The sequence below is a fragment of the Miscanthus floridulus genome, chromosome 8 (assembly GCF_019320115.1).
Source record: "Miscanthus floridulus cultivar M001 chromosome 8, ASM1932011v1, whole genome shotgun sequence".
NCBI classification, from domain to species: Eukaryota; Viridiplantae; Streptophyta; class Magnoliopsida; order Poales; family Poaceae; genus Miscanthus; species Miscanthus floridulus.
In genome coordinates this window covers 22,300,856-22,320,079 of record NC_089587.1, presented here as the reverse complement: position 1 = coordinate 22,320,079, position 19,224 = coordinate 22,300,856, and the positions used below count along the sequence as shown (strand labels likewise).

Genomic DNA, 19,224 nt, shown 5'->3' with positions numbered 1-19,224 from the left:
TATATATTAATAAGGCAAAGATAATGGTCGGCAAATTATCACTTAGAAAATGTTTGGATTGTAGGCTAAGGTTGCCACAACTGAGGCAACCACAATTTTCTTAGATAGTACCACCCTGTGTCCTAAATTATAGATCATTTTAGTTTTTCTAGGTACATAGCTTTTGCTATGAATCTAGATACATGATATGTCTAGATACATAATAAATCTAGATATATGATATGCCTGGATACGCAATAAAAGTTATGTATCTATAAATACGAAAACGGCCTATAAATTAGAACGAATGGAGTATTAGGTTGCTACCACAATTTAGCTAATATAACCTAGTCAATCAGCCACGGGGCATAGACTCACCATTTTTGCCTAACTCTTGCTAAGATTAAGTGATGGATTTTCTTGCTACAAAAGTGTGGCAATATTAACCTTAGTAGACTTAGGTAAAAAAATCCGTGGCAAGTATAGTTGCAACCAAAACATGCCCTTCGACTTTAGTCATCTCTTATGTAGTTCTATATAGGGAGAAGTCCATTTTTGGCATGAAACTACTGTCCGAGTTTATTTTCAGTCACACAACTTTTTACCAGGGATATTTGTTGACCAGTGAACTATCAATATTGAAAAAAATTGGCTATCTAGATGGTTTTAACATGTTTGTAGGGGACAGTGACGCCTAAAGGAGAGGGGGGGGGGGGGTAAATTAGGCAACTTAAAATTCTAACTCTAAACTATGACTCTTTTTTCTAACCTTAGCAAAACCTATACAAAAGATAAACTATCTAAATATGCAACTACGGTTTTGCTAGTGTGTTGCTATCTCTACCGCAAAAGTAGTAATACAATCAAGTAAATGCGGAAGCTAAAGAGCAAGGTAGAGATATGCAAACTTCCGTCGACGACTCTGGTATTTTTACTGAGGTATCGAGAAGCGCGCAAGCTTCCCCCTAGTCCTCGTTGGAGCCCCTCGTAAGGTATCCCTCGCAAGGGCCAAGCTCCCAGTCGGGTAACTCCGTGGATAGCCTCGGACCTTCCCCACGCGCAAGTTGGTCTCCGACGTGCCTTCTGGCAAGCCTCTCCCGGATGCTCCCCGCCGTCTTCACTATCAAGCTTCCGGCCGAAACGTCACGGGCCTTGTTCCCTCCAGTACACGGTGGCGGCCACACCACAATCGCGGTTGGTGTGATCTCGCAAGACTAAAAGCCCCTCCGATGTACAACAATGGTGCGCGCAAGCACCGAGTGGTAAGAAGTATGCAAACCTCACTAAACACTAGGCCTAAAACTAGAGCAAGCGCATAAGCGATGGTCTAATCAACCTAAGTAATTCGCAAAGCACCTACGCTAATCACCTAATGAATCACTAAGCATTATACAAGTGGAGATCATTAAAATGGTATATCAACACCCTTGATATGTTCCCTCAACTCCACATACTTCAAATGGACGATTGGGGGGTCTATTTATAAGTCCCACTAAAAAAGTAGCCGTTGGGGACAAAAATTCACTTTTCTGCTACTGACCGGACGCTGATCATGTCCTGACTAGACGCGTCCGGTCGTCCCGACCGTTAGAGCTGTGATCAACTGATCGGATGTAGCTAGTATCCGGTCACATGCCACCGGACGCGTCCAGTTGTAATTTCGCCGCTCCGGAACCTTTCTGTACTCGATCGAATGCTGTAGTTCTGCGTCCGGTCGTTTTGCCGCTAGCATCCGGTCCAGTATTCGGTCGCTGCTGCTGACGCTTGTTTGCCGAGCCTCTTGATCAGAGCGTCCGGTCACTTTCTGCCAGCGTCCAGTCCAGTGTCCGGTCACCTCTGTGAGCTCGTTTCTTTGTGATCTTGAGTACGGCTTGGTTCCTATCTTCGTGCTTGGACTTTGCTTGATATCTTAAGTCTTCTATTGTGCTTCTAAGGTCTTGATTATAGTGTTGATCATCGGATCATCACGTCGCCTTCGTCCAAGTCACGTCTTGCACCCTATTGAATTACAAAACAACCACTTGCAAATTCATTAGTCTAATTTTGTTATGTTGGTCATCAAACACCAAAATCCAAAGTAAATGGGTCTAGGGTCCATTTTCCTTACAATCTCTCCCCTTTTGGTGATTGATGATAACACATACCAAAGCAAGCAAATAATAAAAATTTGTAATTTAAAAGCTATCTACTTGCTAGGATGCAATGCAAGGGGCAAGGTTATATGATGCTAAAAGATACTACTTGTAAGACTAAAAGATACTACATAAAAACTTATCTTGCCCTTGCAGATGTCCCTATGTGGCATTATGAATTTAAGCCTTACTTCCTATAAATTCTCCCCATTACATAGGCAATTCATAATCCACTATCCTCCTTTTTTCGAACCATTACCAGTTATAGACACCACTTGTAGACCATTACCACTTATAAATTATTATGATCTAGCTTTTGGTTCTACAAATTAATGCTTGCTTTTGGTCCTCTAAATTCTCCCCCTTTTGAATCAAACACCGAAAAGGAAGACATTAGTAGCACAAGGGAGGGTCAAACTTTGTGATCCTTGTGTGTAGAGTGGAATAGGTCACAAAATTTGACTCTCACATTATATAGACTAAGCTCCCCCTAAATATATGCATACATATAATAGAAGACGAAGCATATGCATAATTGGTAAATTATTGCTCAAGAGAATTTAATCTATATAATGTATGGAGAAAGCATATGAATATCAAAATGAAATCAACATGATGATATCGGTTTAGAAATACCACATGTGGAAACCAATTTAATTTCTACCACTTGCAATAGATGGTGGATATTTGCAAGTATGATGCTTAACTCCGGGGACTCCATTTTCCTTGCAATGAGACTACTACACACATGATAAGCTTGAAAATGTATTAGTCTCGAGGCATTCCAACTTGTAGAGTAACATCCCCCTAAATTTGTGCACACAAGTAGTGGAATACTTGTAGAAGACATGCACATTGATTTTAGAATCAATAATACCACTTGAAAGATGACATCACATGAATGTGAGTCATTTTCGAAGACGATATTCAGGGAGAAATTATCTACTAATTTAGGACTTTGGCACATATTAGATGAACAATTGTAAGACAAGCTATGTGTCGTGCTCCTAAACAATTTTAAATCATGTAGGTTTGCTCAAGGGTTAAGAGTGAAACCTGAGCAAGCCTACCATAAAATATACCTAGTGTATGCATAACAAAAGATATAAGCATGCAAATGCAAATATAGGCATAAAGAGTAACTAGATGCTTAAAGATACCAATTTGTAAGAAATACCACTTGTAGGAAATGCAAATTGATACTACTCGAAGGAAATTGAATCTAGTTACCTAACATGGAAAGGAGAATTTGGGTCCATAGTATTCACTAAACCACTTGTCAATGATTTTGTTCACCATGATGCATCCCATGAAATGCACCCATACTTTGTCAAGTCTCCAAATTCTTCGAAGTTCATTGGGCTTCTCACTTTCCTTTTAGGATCTAAAGCTTCTTGGTGCTCTTCATATTAGAAATGATCTCCTTTGGCACCCAAAAGCGTTTGACCCCATTGTTGGCTTGCTTGTTCACCTTGATGGCCACCACCTTGTTATTTTTCTTCTTCTTCAGGAGATAAGGTGTGGAGGCCTTTTTGTCCACCTTGTTGGTGTAGGTGTTGGAGAGCTTGCTTGTTTGCTTTTTCTTTTTTTTCTTTGCTCCTCCCCCATTCTTCACCTTGCACTCATAGGACTTGTGACCTTTCTTGTTGCATACGTAGCAAACTACGATTTATCCTTCATCAAGCTTCTTCACTCTCTTGATGGTGTTATCTTGATGAAGTTGGGCTTGCTTCGCCTTGCCTTTCACTTGAGTCAAGTCCTTGGTGAGGCGAGCTACTTCTTGCTTGAGTTGCTTATTCTCCTTTGTAACTTTTTATGTGCATGTATCTACAACAACTTTCTCAACATAAACTTGGTTGCACAAAGATGAGTCTAAACATAAATCATTACAAGAAGTAGAGGCATCCTTTTTAGACATGTTAAAGATAGAACATTTCTTTTTAGATGCCTTGGTGGAGGTTGTACTAACGGCTTCAAGATTAGCAACTTTATTAGTTAGCTCATCACAATGTTTACACATGGTTTCCATTTTAGCAAGCAAACTTATATAAGCATCTTGTGAGCTAGCTAACTTTTCTTTTAATTTTTCATTTTTCTTTGTAAGTTGCTCATCATTGATTATGCATGCATTTGTTGTTGCACTAGCCTCAAGTTGCTCAATTTTAGTAGATAGTTCAACATTAAGATTAGCAAAGTTCTCATATTGTTTAAGTAAAGTTTCGTATGCTTCTTATAAACTAACTAGCTTTTCTTTTAATTTTTCGAGCTTCTTTTGTTGACTAGTGCAAACTTTAGCATAATTAAAATTTTGTTGCACAATTTCATCATAAGAAGGTATTTCATCATCAATATTACTCTCGCTAGAGGATGAGCTTTCGTTACCTCATGCCATAAGGCACATACGAGAAGAGCTTGATGATGAGTGCTTGTGCCCTCAGCCTCTTGTGATGGTGCTCTTCTTCACTTGAAGAATCATCCAATGACCTTATTGATGTGAGGGCTTGGTTCTTGCATGCCTTTTTCTTTGTCTTGGGTGTGGGCTTGTTTGGACAAACTTCTACAAAGTGCTCCCAACTCGCCGTATCCATAACATCCTCTCTTTCTTTGCTCATTTCTTTGATTAGTGAAGATGATATCTTGAATTTGAATGGGCACACCCTTGACATTGAGCCTTTGGATCGTCTTCTCTACCTTGTTGATAAGTTTGATTGATTCTTCATCAAGGTCAGAGGTGGAGGAGGAAGATTCATCATCATCACTTGAATCTTCATCATCATCATCCTCATCCTCATCTTCTTCTTCATCTTCACTTGAGGAGCTTGAGCTTGAGTTTGTCTCAACTTGCTTGCCCTTCATCTTCTTTTTCTCGCTACATACGAGAGCTTTGCCTTTGCTTGATGAAGAGACTTCTTCTTGACCTATCTTGCGTGACATTTCAAATGCCACTATCTTGCCAATGACTATGGCCGGGGTCATGGTGCTCAAGTCCTCCAAGTTGTGAAGGATGGTGATGATACTTGCATATTTCTTTTGTGGTAGCACGGAGATGATCTTCCTCACGATGTCCGCATCATCTAGCTTTGTTAGTCCTATTGAATGGATCTCATTGATAATTAGATTCAAACAAGGAATACATATCACGAACAAGCTCATCAACATTCATTGTAAAGGAATCATAATTTTGTTTAGCTAGACAATGTTTTTGCTCACGGACATTAGATGTGCCGTCATGGAGCTCTTGGAGTTTTAACCAAATTTCTTGTGCTGTATTTAAAGTGAACACTTAGTTAAACACATCTATGCTAAAAGATTCAAACAAGCAATTCTTAGCTGTAGCATTGAAATGTATTTCCTTTTTTCACTCTCTGTGGGTTTATCGGGATTCTTAATAGGGTTTCATCCCATCACGAGTGACTCTCCAAACTCCCAAATTAATCACCTCAAGGTAGCAAGCCATTCTAGCTTTATAATAGGGGAAGTTAGTGCCGTTAAAGTGCGGAGGCCTAGAGGTATCCATCCCAACCACTCTAAATAGTATCGGCTCAATGGCGATTAAGCCAAAGGTCCAAATTGAACCAACCGGCTCTGATACCACTTGTAGGGGACCGTGACGCCTAAAAGGGGGAGAGGGGTGAATTAGGTAACTTAAAATTCTAACTCTAAACTATGGCCTCTTTTTCTAACCTTAACAAAACATATGCAAAAGATAAACTATCTAAATACGCAACTACGATTTTGCTAGTGTATTGCTATCTCTACCGCAAAAGGAGTAATACAATCAAGTAAATGTGAAAGCTAAAGAGCAAGGTAGAGATATGTAAACTCCCGTTGACGACTCTGGTATTTTTACTAAGGTATTGAAAAGCGTGCAGGCTTCCCCCTAATCCTCGTTGGAGCCCCTCGCTAGGTATCCCTCGCAAGGGCCAAGCTCCCGATCGAGTAACTCCGTAGATAGCCTCGGGCCTTCCCCACGCGCAAGTGGGTCTCCGACATGCCTTTCGGCAAGCCTCTCCCGGATGCTCCCCGCCGTCTTCACTATCAAGCTTCTAGCTGAAACGCCACGAGCCTTGGTCCCTTCGGTACACGGTGGTGGCCACACCACAATCACGGTTGGTGTGATCTCGTAAGACTATAAACCCCTCCGATGTACAACAATGGTGCGCGCAAGCACCGAGTGGTAAGAGGTATGCAAACCTCACTAAACACTAGGCCTAAATCTAGAGCAAACGCATAAGCGGTGGTCTAATCAACCTAAGCACTTCGTAAAAGCACATACGCGAATCACCTAATGAATCAATAAGCACTATACAAGTGGAGATCACTAAAATGGTGTATCAACACCCTTGATATATTCCCTCGGCTCTACACACTTCAAATGGCTGGTTGGGGGTCTATTTATAAGCCCCACTGAGAAAGTAGCCGTTGAGGATGAAATTCCGTTTTCTGCTACTGACCAGACGCTAATCACATCCTGACCGAACGTGTCCAGTCGTCCCGACCGTTAGAGCTGCGATCAAGTGATCGGACGCAACTAGCGTACGGTCACATGCCACTGGACGCGTCTGGTTGCAATTTCATCGCTCTGGAACCTTTTTGTACTCGATCGAACGCTGTAGTTCTGCGTCTGCTCATTTTGCCCCAGCGTTCGGTCCAGCGTCCGGTCGCTGCTGCTGACGCCTGTTTGTCGAGCCTCTTGATCGGAGCGTCCGGTCACTTTCTGTCAGCATCCGGTCCAGCGTCCGGTCATCTCTATGAGCTCGTTTCTTTATGATCTTGTGTATGGCTTGGTTTCTATCTTCGTGTTTGGACTTTGCTTGATATCTTAAGTCTTCTCTTGTGCTTCTAAGGTCTTGATTATAGTGCTGATCATCGGATCATCACGTCGCCTTCGTCCAAGTCATGTCTTGCACCCTATTGAATTACAAAAACAATCACTTGCAAATTCATTAGTCTAATTTGGTTGTGTTGGTCGTCAAACACCAAAATCTAAAGTAAATGGACCTAGGGTCCATTTTCCTTACAATCTCCTCCTTTTAGGTGATTAATGACAACACGACCAAAGTAAGCAAATAATAAAAATTTGCAATTTAAAAGCTATCTACTTGCTAGGATGCAATGCAAGGGGCAAGGTTATATGATGCTAAAAGATACTACTTGTAAAAGTAAAAGATACTACATAAAAACTTATCTTGCTCTTGTAGATGTCCCCATGTGGTATTATGAATTTAAGCCTTACTTCCTATAAATTCTCCCCATTACATAGGGAACCCATAATCCATTATCCTCCCTTTCTCGGACCATTACCACCTGTAGACACACCTTGTAGACACACCTTGTAGACCATTACCACTTGTAAATTATTATGATCTAGTTTTTGGTCCTACAAATTAATGCTTGCTCCGGACGCGTCCGGTTGCAATTTCGCCGCTCTGGAACCTTTATGTACTCGATCGGACGTTGTAGTTCTACGTCCGGTCGTTTTGCCGCCAGCGTTCGGTCGCTACTGCTGACGCCTGTTTGCCGAGCCTCTTGATCGGAGCGTCCGGTCACTTTCCGCCAGCGTCAGGTCACCTCAGTGAGCTCGTTTCTTTGTGATCTTACGTACGGCTTGGTTCCTATATTCGTGCTTGGACTTTGCTTGATATCTTGAGTTTTCTCTTGTGCTTCTAAGGTCTTGATTATAGTGTTGATCATCGGATCATCACGTCGCCTTTGTCCAAATCACGTCTTGCACCCTATTGAATTACAAAACAATCACTTGCAAATTCATTAGTCCAATTTGGTTGTGTTGGTCATCAAACACCAAAATCCAAAGTAAATTGGCCTAGGGTCCATTTTCCTTACAATGTTTTTGTATTTTTTGAAATCAATAAAAAACTACTTTATTGCATAAAAATATGCAAGTAATTCATTTTGAACTCGAAAAAAATATCGATCTAGTACCCTTTTTTCAAAATTATACCTAGGATTGCCAAGAGATCAATAGCAAACTACAAGTAAACAATAGATTTGGAAGATGACACAAACGTCGCACGTGTCATGCTACACCATACATAGATCATATTTAGTCACTAGCCAATGCGCGTGTGTTGCTACCGGTGAAAAACTATGTTAATTTAGTTTGTTGCTCCAATAAAAAGGGTTTTCGAAATGACGTTGATGCCAATAGTGAAGTTATTAAAGCGACATATGATCTATTAATTTGCATCACTGGTATAAGTGGAAATGAAATATTAATCAAACTATATAAGGCATGTATGATGTATATCAACAAAATGCAGCATTGTCGAAATGCCCGTGCATTGCAACGGGTGTTATCTCCAGAGCAGTGAGTTCCTCCAATCCTGGTAATGCTCAACCCTAAAATGGATGCTGCATACCACAAAAAATGAGCATATGCAACTAACTGCATATCTAATATAATCCTTTCTCGAATCTAGAAACTTGAATGGAATTATGTACTTGTTCAAATGCCAATATCGGGACTAACATAATATTTACATATTAGTGATTTATACACAATAACTTATGTTTTCAGAACTTATACATAGTGTGGATACAGAACCATTTATAGTGCACCATTACTGGGGTCGTTGGCATGCAAGGAACCAGAATTCGCCGAGCGACTTGAATGTAGGTCAGTTTCAGACAAAATCTTGTGATAAGAGTTTCCTTGGAATGGAAGACTGCCCGTCAGTAGAACACGCAGAAGCACCACAACAGCCCCTATATATCTATACCTTTTGCGAGTAATTTCCTAGTAGAACCTCAGGTGCCACATATGCAATACTGCCAGAAACACCAATCAATTTCTGACCTGCTCAAGGTGAGGAACATATTAGTGAGCATCAAACCTGCAGCTGGTGGAGTCAAAGAGATGATTCAAGAGCATCATCTAGTATTGACCTAGATGCAACTCTAGCCAGAGAACACCATCTCAAGTAAATACATTTCAATAAAGATCTATAGATATTAACATAGCAGCCAGCACGTCATATCACAGAATCTAAATGGCAGATAGACTAAAATATCGAAAGGCGAAAGGTCTATTTTGTGCGACACTACAAAATCTCAGTAACAATAGCCATGGTTATTGCTCAGAAAATTAATGATAAAACAATTTGACAATATTGTAAAATTCTAGAAAGAAAAATCATAATTGTCATATGCAAGGAATTGTGTTTCAACATATTGCTTGTACAACGATATGTGCATTGAAAAAAACGCTAAGGTTCGACAATATAATCACATCATGGTTTCATAGTTTTACATGAAAACAAAGACATGTTAGTGTTAGTGTTAGTCTAATCACATACACAAGAAAACTACTAATACTTGACAAAATAATAGACATTTTACCACTTCTTGATAGGCAATTTATTACTGGCCTTAAAACCAGTTAGGCCTCTATATCTAGCGCACACAAATGGCTTAAAACCACATGACCGATGTAGCAGTAACCATGCCCTGACTACCTGACCATCAGTTCAATTACCAGCAGAGCAGCAACAAATGTGCCCTGTTTTTTTTTCATAGAGAGAGGATCCAGGGCCCATTAATTTCTTCATCGAACAGGAAGATATTATCAATGCGCTAGACTGTATGGCATGAATTTTTTATAAATATATTAGCCATGTGATGGTGTCGGTGAAAAGCATTTTGTAATTGCTATTTAAATCCTGCACAGTGCTACTTAAATAAATTAGCATCACGTCTGAACCATTAGTGTAGTCTGACCTTAGAATCAACTATCCAATGACTGAACCATATCTAGCATCACAAAACAAAGAATGACGCCCTAATGACAGCATCATTGAAAAAGCCAGCATGTTTACCCTTAGAATCAACCATCCAACGACGATTGCAGAATAGTTGGATAGGAAAGGAAATTGATATCTTGTCACTTTGTCATAACAATATAACTCCCTACCAAAGTGGGATATACAACCTGAAAAATGGTAATTTACAAAGTATAAGTGAAAGTTCAATCAACTGAAAGTCACGGGGTGATGTTAGCAGAGAAAACAAGACTAAAACCTCACTTTGAGTTTTAAAATCACTATCAGCACCAATCAATTAAGCAAAGGCAACCACCTCTGAAATGCCAAAGTAACTATTCCTATGTCCTTGACACTAAATGACAAAATAACAGCCCCCTTATGCAAGGGAAAACTTCTCTTATCATTTGCATTGATTAAAAAGAAGTTGACTGCTCCTTCCATTGGAGCAGATATGGTGGATGTGAGTTCTGTCAGGACTAATAACAGACAGCATGTACCAACAGGTGTTACATGCAATAAAGGGCGTACCCAGTGCAGAGAGCTCCCGCTCTGTACGGGGTCTGGGGAAGGGTGTTAGTGGCAAGCCTTACCTTCGCTTGTGCAATGCGAGGAGACCGCGAGGAGACCGCGACTCGAACCCGGAACCTTCCGGTCACAGGCAGTAAGACTCTACCGCTTGCACCAGGCTCGCCCTTCAGGTGTTACATGCAATGGGCGTACCCAGTGCAGAGAGCTCCCGCTCAGTGCGGGGTCTGGGGAAGGGTGTTAGTGGCAAGCCTTACCCTCGCCTGTGCAATGCGAGGAGACCGCGACTCGAACCCAGGACCTTCCGGTCACAGGCGGTAAGACTCTACCGCTTGCACCAATGATCAAAATAAATATTTTTCTGATATTTTGTATATTTAAAATAAAAAAGACTATTTTTCTGCCAGTGCAAACCTGTTTGAGAGATTTTGTAGTTAACTATCTAGGCACATCATAAACAGTGTAACTATCTGTGCTCAGTGAACTGTGTTCAGTGAACACAATGCCTCAGTGATCAGTTTATCTATTTTTTTTAGACCAAAGGCTTATAGCCCAGCTTATATTAAAAGCTTAAGGATAGTTCAATTGTTTTCTTAATTGACATCAGCTTTCATCCTGAGTATTCAATATATCTGACTTTCTGATTTCTGAGTAACTGAAAATTTAGTAAATCATCTATCCTTTGTTGTGGGAGTCAGAGAGGGAGACAATGCTAGGGAGAGCAACACACTGCTATAGAGTTGTGGGGCTTGTCTTGACTAACTATGAGGATCTGATTTTCCTTCCTCACATGCAGGAGAAATATCAGTGTATCCAATTAGCCTGCCGATGCATAAAGTTTGATTCCAGTAGGTCGATTTATGAATTTGTGATGAACGAATGGAATTTTGGTATAAGATAGATGACAAAAGCTCTTTTTTAATAGTAGGTGAACCCAAATTGCTGCACTAAAGCATTTGCATCTCCAAAGAAAAGCAAGTTGCAGATCTGAACAGGTATTCATCTTTACAAATAAAAATCATCAATGCATATACTCACACTGGCTTTGTCGCTATACCACCAGGTTAGTTAAATATAAGTAAAGCCTTCTAAAACAGGTAGTACTCCCAAAGCTTTGAAGCTAACAGAGAAAAACTTGCCCAGAAGAACAGAAATGCAAGCACTAATGTGCTGAATGACATGTCAATGCTGCCCAACGTTACAAATGATCCAAGCAAGCCACCAGTTGCAGATAATGCAAACAATATGTAACCTATAAGTGTTTTCACTTAATCCTTGCCAATTTGTATTCAATGTAATAATTTGTTGCCACCTGAATTATGAATTCACAACTTCGAATCTGCTGTGTTTCTTTTCAATGCTCTAATTAGCTGTAAACCTAACAACACCTTGATAACTGATCTGCCGCATGAACAAGTACTGATTTTCTCTTTTTTCTGTGACGTAAGGAAATTTAAAACTTCTACATTCTTTATCTGGGATTGTCAGCATCCCTCGACATGGGACATTTCTGCCCTGTGTTTGAAAGATCTAGACATGAAGTCTTTTGCTCACACATTTCATCAAACGCCTCAAGGGCAAACCAGAAAAAGGGAAAAGCACACTGCATCAGGAATAAATGGACCTCGACGAGCTTACCACAGGCGCCTGCGAAGCGGAGGCGGCGGAGAGGCGGGCGCCGGCGGGTCATTCCTCCTCGCGTCCGCAGCGGCGGCGGGGCCAAACCGGACGGCGATGGAGCAGGCGAGGAGGAAGCGTCGCAAACAGAAGGGCGAGCAGGCGAGGAGGAGGAGAGGCGGGCAACCGCGCGTCGTCGCTCCTGGCGTCCGCAGTGGCTGCGGGGCGAGACTTGAGGGCGATGGAGCAGGCGAGGGAGGCAGCGCCGGCACGTCCTCTCTCCTCGCGGCTGCGGCGCTCGGCGGCTGCGGCGAAGGGTGCGGGGCTCGCGTTTTCATTTTGAGAGGAGGATGAGCTAGGGAGTCTTGAGATCTAGGCTTAATATAGCATAAAATAATGATTTAAACAAATAATAGGCATGATTACAAGCAATAAAAGGCTAGGAACAAGTACATCTAAGATCCAAATAGCTCAAAATAAACTAGCATCAATAGACGATTATCTTTTTTGAAAAATGGTACTTGTTTCTTATTTAAATGAATTAGATATGGATTTTTAGGAAATAACCCACTTTTTATTTATTTTAAGAAAATATAACATGACCTTTGATATCAACTATATGGCAAAACTTGTTCAGAATTTGATATTTTGGTGATTAAAAGTTCCTAGTTCTATAAGAGCTACATGGACAAACTCAAGCAATAGTTGGATACACAAAAATGATCTTCTCATTTCTGAAATTTCAAGAAGAAACTGTTTTGGTTGGAATTGTTTTTTTTTTGGTGCACAGAAAACTTCTTTTCATAGGTCAGATCAGTTATGAATAAGTCAATATTTCTCAACCATCTAAGAAAGGCTAAATATATATGCAGAAAGAAGGTGCTCCCACCTGTCTTTTTCAGAAAATTTGTTCCTGTGTTTTGCTTGGCATGCAATTATTGCACATAAGCCAATCATACTATCTGCTACTATGCCCCTCCCGCCACCGAAAAGCCAAACGGCTCTTTATCTTCCATGCCCGTGTTCCCATATTCCGTAGTCTAGGTCCATACACCAGCGTGACACTACTGTTACGTTAGACGCTTCATGCTTGTGTGTTTTGATCCGCTTGACTGATCAATCGCTGAAAGACAACTTTTCACTCTAAATTTCAGCACACTAACCGAGTAACCTGTAAAATCTTTCAAGGAGTAAACCTATAAATTGTTGGCGACTGGCATTCTTGTTATCCCTCGATCCTAAAGGAGTGCACATCTCGTATTTCGAAAAATCAATCAATATCAAGTTTGGTCAAATATATATACAAAAAATATACTAATATTTATGACTCTAGATAAGTATCAATAGATTAATATGTAATTATAGTAAATCTATTTAGAGATATAGACGCTGATCTTATTTTGTATAGATATAGTTTAAGTTAAAAATCAATTGACTTTTCAAAAATTGAGAAGTACTCTTTCTTTTCGGAAGGATGTATACAGTAGTCGATCATATCATACTAGCCGGATGCAAGAATTCCTTGTGTTGGTGTATGTAGACCAGGCCTAGTGAAACTGAGATCATCTGCGGGTGTGTCCACTTGAGAAGAAAACATATAATAACCACCTCCTCTGCTCTCATCTCCCCTCGGTTGGTCCACCTCCTCCTCTGGCCTCTGTGCGGTGCCTCCTCCCGCTCCCGAGTCCCGGCCATGTCGTCGCCGCTGGAGGATGTCACCGTGGGCATGGAGGAGGAGGAGGAGCAGCGGCCCCTGAACCGGGCCCTGCTCCACCGGAGCGCCACCAACAACACCTCCCAGGTGGCCATGGTCGGCTCCAATCCCTGCCCTATCGAGAGCCTCGACTACGAGTAAGCAAAGCAAACGCCTCTGCTCCCTCCCTCCCAGTCCCATCGATCCCTCCCTGACACTGCTCCTCCGTCCATGATCCTTCCTTCCATCCACGGCCTGGTTGTTAGTGAGGTCCTGACCCTGTTGCTGCGGTCCAACCTTGCATTGCTCGATCCACTTGGCAATACATATTTGGCATTGTAACGTAGGCTGATCTTGCTGCTGAAACTGACATGCCGATTGACCTGCGTTTCTTGCTCGAGTTGTCAGTCACTCGAACAAAACTTCATATGTTTCTATACCAGTCTGCAATATCTGTCCGATCGATGGATCCCTTGTTTGGTGTGTGACTGCTGGATTGGATGGCGTACAGGATGATAGAGAACGAGCTGTTCGACCAGAACTGGAGGACGAGGTCCAAGGGCGACCAGGTGCGGTACGTGGTGCTCAAGTGGGCCTTCTGCTTCGCCATCGGCATCCTCACCGGGATCGTCGGCTTTCGTCATCAACCTCGCCGTCGAGAACGTCGCCGGCTTCAAGCACCAGGCCGTCTCCGCCCTCATGGACTCCACCAGGTGCGTCCGAGTGCTTTTTGCCCTTTCTTCCTCCTACCAAAAAGGCAAAAAGTGGATCGATTTAGAAGGCAACAAATGGTCCTTGAGTTTTTGTCTCTACGTACTTTGTCCACGTAGGAGTATATATGCCGCCCTTTCTTTGTAGCTTTTCATCAGATCTATCCGATCATGCATATATCGCTGCTTTTAGTAAATTTTCTTGTGCTGCATTGCATTTGCAATTTGCATGCACACAGCTACTGGACGGCGTTCTGGGTGTTCGCCGGCGGCAACCTGGCGCTGCTGCTGCTGGCGTCGTCCATCACGGCGTTCGTGTCGCCGGCGGCCGGCGGGTCGGGGATCCCGGAGGTCAAGGCCTACCTCAACGGCGTCGACGCGCCCAACATCTTCTCGCTGCGGACCCTCGCTGTCAAGGTGCGTCGTCGACGTGCGTGTTCCTAATTCCTATCCTATCCTGCCAGGCATCGCCGTCGCTTTCTTGCTGCCGGCACATGGCCCCCTCGCCGCTTCCAGCTCAGCTGTGCACCTGGATTGTTCACACTAAGGACTGACACCAATTCCTCCAAGTGCATGATCCACGAGAAAGCGAGCAATCTGCCAAAAAACAAAAAACAAAGAAAAGATCGATGCATTGCACGGGGACAGAGTAGGCTTTTCTGCGGAGAGTTTACTACAACAGTTTTCCCCTTATCAAATCTGGGAGCATGTATCATGTTCTTACCGCAAATACTTTTTCTATGATTGTTTTGTTGTCTCGGGCCCCACCAATAATGGAGGGCTAGGCATTTTCTATTTATGTTGTCTGGATCATCACGCCAGCCATCTGCTACATGTTTGCTAAGGACGTCATAGGATTTGGACTTCATAATATAGTGTATTCTCGCAAAAATATACTCATTATATATCCATAGTTTTTTTTTTCATTTTAGCAATAGCGTGAACCATCAAGATAAAAATTCTAAACTTCCGTAGCAGTCACAATACAACATTTATAGAATTTTTTGATAATTTGCAGAATAAAATTAGAGACGATTTTTGAGCTCTAACAGATCATAAACAACGGTGGACCTCAGCCTCAGGTCTCCCATATAGGATACTCAATATCACGAATACAGCAAAGTTTAGTAGTCCCAGCAGCGCAGCCAAGTTTAAATGTTGGCTGCAAACTTTGCAAAACAGTGAGATCTGACCTTGTGTTGAAAAAAAAATGTCGGATCCAGACAATGCAAGTTCAGATGTGTCTCCTGCATGCAGTACTCAAACGTGTGGCACTGTACGTATATGATGATGTGCAGGTAGTGGGGAACATCGCGGCCGTATCGTCGTCGCTGCACGTCGGCAAGGCGGGGCCGATGGTCCACACCGGGGCGTGCATCGCCGCCATCTTCGGTCAGGGAGGCTCCCGCAAGTACGGCCTCACCTGCCGCTGGCTGCGCTACTTCAAGAACGACCGCGACCGGCGCGACCTGGTGACCATCGGCGCCGGCGCGGGCGTGGCGGCGGCGTTCCGCGCGCCTGTCGGCGGCGTGCTGTTCGCGCTCGAGTCCCTCTCCTCGTGGTGGCGCAGCGCGCTCATCTGGCGCTCCTTCTTCACGACGGCCGTGGTGGCGGTGGTGCTCCGCCTCTTCATCGAGCTGTGCGGGTCCGGGCGGTGCGGCATGTTCGGCCGCGGCGGGCTCATCATGTACGACGTGAGCACCGTGTTCGACGACCTCATGACCTACCACCTCAAGGACATCCCCACCGTCATCCTCATCGGCGTCACCGGCGCCCTCCTCGGCGGACTCTACAACTTCCTCATGATGAAGGTTCTCCGAGTCTACAATGCCATCAACGAGTATGCATGCATGCAAAAGTCCTAAACATTCGACATTCGAGTCCTTTGATCCTTTGATTAATTTGTTGGTCGATCGACTTTCGATAAACTAATGTAGGGGTAATTTGATTTGCAGGAGAGGTGGAGCGCACAAGCTGCTGTTAGCGGCGACCGTCTCCATCGTGACGTCGTGCTGCGTGTTCGGCCTGCCATGGTTGGCGCCGTGCCGGCCGTGCCCCACGACGGGGCCGCTTTCGTCGCCGGACGGGACGTGCCACGCGCTGAACCGTTTCCGGCGGTTCCACTGCCCGGCGGGGCATTACAACGACCTCGCCAGCCTGTTCCTCAACATCAACGACGACGCCATCCGCAACCTCTACTCCACGGGCACCAACGACGTGTACCACCCGGCGTCCATGATCATCTTCTTCGTGGCGTCCTACGCGCTCGGCGTGCTGAGCTACGGCGTGGTGGCGCCGTCGGGGCTTTTCGTCCCCATCATCCTCACGGGCGCCACCTACGGCCGCCTCGTCGCCATGCTGCTGGGCGGGCGGTCTGGCCTCGACCACGGCCTCGTCGCCATCCTCGGCTCCGCGTCCTTCCTCGGCGGGACGCTCCGGATGACAGTGTCCATGTGCGTCATCATCCTGGAGCTCACCAACAACCTGCTCCTGCTCCCGCTCGTCATGCTCGTGCTGCTCATCTCCAAGACGGTCGCTGACTCCTTCAACGCCAGTATCTACGACCTCATCCTGCGCCTCAAGGGCCTGCCCCACCTCGACAGCCACGCGGAGCCGTACATGCGGCAGCTGACCGTCGGTGACGTCGTGACCGGCCCGCTGCGGAGCTTCGGCGGCGTCGAGAAGGTCGGCAATGTCGTGCACACGCTCCGCACCACGGGGCACCACGCGTTCCCTGTCGTCGACGAGCCGCCCTTCTCGCCGGGGCCGCCGGTGCTCTACGGCCTGGTGCTGCGCGCGCACTTGCTGGTGCTGCTCAAGAAGAGGGAGTTCCTGGCGGCGCCGCAGCGGTGCCACAAGGAGTACGTGGCCGGGAGGTTCCAGGCGGAGGACTTCGACAAGCGCGGGTCCGGGAAGCAGGACACCATCGCCGACGTGGTGCTGTCGCCGGAGGAGATGGAGATGTACGTCGACCTGCACCCCTTCACCAACACGTCGCCGTACACGGTGGTCGAGACCATGTCGCTGGCCAAGGCGCTCGTGCTCTTCCGGGAGGTCGGCCTGCGCCACCTCCTCGTCGTGCCCAAGGCCTGCGACGTAAGTGCAGTTCAATTAGTACCAAGCAAGATTTCACTTCATTTTATGATATATATTATGTATGTGTCCTCCTGATGATAGACATTTTGCAGAGGTCGCCGGTGGTCGGCATCTTGACGAGGCATGACTTCATGCCGGAGCACATCCTGGGGCTGCACCCTGTGCTTCTGAGGAGCAGGTGGAAGAGGCTCCGGTGGCAGAGGGGCGCCGTCGCCAAGTACTTCCGCTCGCTCGTCGAGTGGGTCGCCAACAGCGGCTGAAGGTGATACATTGCTGGCAGGATGCTGCTGGCTTGTGCAGATTAAAGGGGTCATTGTGTATTTGTGAAATAACAGCACCTGCTGATAGCTTCATATACACATGCAAACTATGTTCATTCAAAATTTTGTCTTCCCTTCTTCATTTATGTTTATATATATATATTTTTTTTTTCTTGTGTGGAAGAAGATGAGTTTGCCATATTGTTTTATGTCTTCTACATTTATTGAGTTTGATGTATAGTTTTCTTGGTGCACACTTCCAAAGAGAGGTCGAGGGTCCATTACCATTACTGAAGTAAGAATTATTTTTTTTCGAATTTTATAGGGCGTGGTGTTGCCCAAGCTCTGTTTACTTTTTAAAAAAAAAACGAATCATCAAGCAGGGCTGCCGGTTATATTGATAAAGAAGAAATGCTAGACTGGGTATTAACAGAATAATGACAACAATAGTCGTAACAATTACAAACGACTATGACAACTCTACCAACAACAACTTTGGTGACAAAAACAAACAACTAAGATAACTCTGCCAACAACAACCCACTTGCAACATGAGCAAACAAACAAGCCGCAGTGAAGACAAACACCTAAAGAAAGGACAAAGAAATCTCTACCACCATGCCGCTCTCTGTTTAGCTTATAATGTGTATTTTCATAACTTTTCTACCTTAATACAAAGAAGCAAGTGCAGATCTCCTATGTTTTTAAGAAACAAAAAATTACAGGTCAGTTTCAGGATTAGTAGAATGGCCTAGCAGAGATGCTCTGTCACCAGGAGATCAAGATCGAAAAATATAATTATCCTTTCCTTTGTGGAGGCTTTGCTGAAGAGTTTTGTTCTCACCACCCGCCACCCCTAGTGGTTGTTGCTCAGTGGGCAGGGTGGCTTAGGTTGCTGGCAGGGACGAAGCTAGGAAAAAAATTAGGAGGGGCTAAATAACGGCAATTAGCAAGAGAAGAGGTTCAGCAAATCTCAGCCTCTCCTACCTGTACATCTACAGCTGAAATTTCAGACGGCGGCTCTACGGGGCTTCGCTTGCTCGCGAGCGGTAGGGGGGCTGGAGCCCCCCTAGCCCCACCGCTGGCTCCATGCCTGGTTGCTGGTATAGAGCAATGACGGACCTAAACATGGCAGCAGCTGAGGTCGAGCACGGGTGGGGTCTGGTCAGGCGTGGGCGAGGAAACGATGAAAAATACTATCTTCATTTCGAATTATAAGTCATTGTGTATTTCTGGAATAACAACACCTGATGATAGCTTCATATACACATGCATATATGTTCATTCAAAATTTTGTCTTCGCTTTTTCATTTTATGTTTATATTTTTCTTCAGTGAAAGAAGAAGAGTTCCCCATATTTGTTTTATGTGTTATATATTTGTTGAGTTTGATGTATAGTTTTTTTGGTGCACATTTCCATAGAGAGAGCGA

General features: G+C 44.1%; 1 long non-coding RNA gene and 1 pseudogene across 1 annotated transcript; one reads left to right on the top strand and one right to left on the bottom strand.

Annotated features, from left to right (window-relative positions):
* Positions 1–8,544: 8,544 nt before the first annotated feature.
* On the bottom strand, positions 8,545–12,384 carry LOC136471325 (uncharacterized). The gene is made up of 3 exons (XR_010761994.1): positions 12,056–12,384; positions 9,947–10,059; positions 8,545–8,928 (listed from the first exon to the last, which is right to left on the bottom strand). It is a non-coding gene; the product is annotated as an uncharacterized lncRNA (long non-coding RNA).
* A 1,284-nt stretch (positions 12,385–13,668) lies between these two features.
* Positions 13,669–17,951, top strand: LOC136475951 (putative chloride channel-like protein CLC-g; annotated as a pseudogene).
* Positions 17,952–19,224: the final 1,273 nt, after the last annotated feature.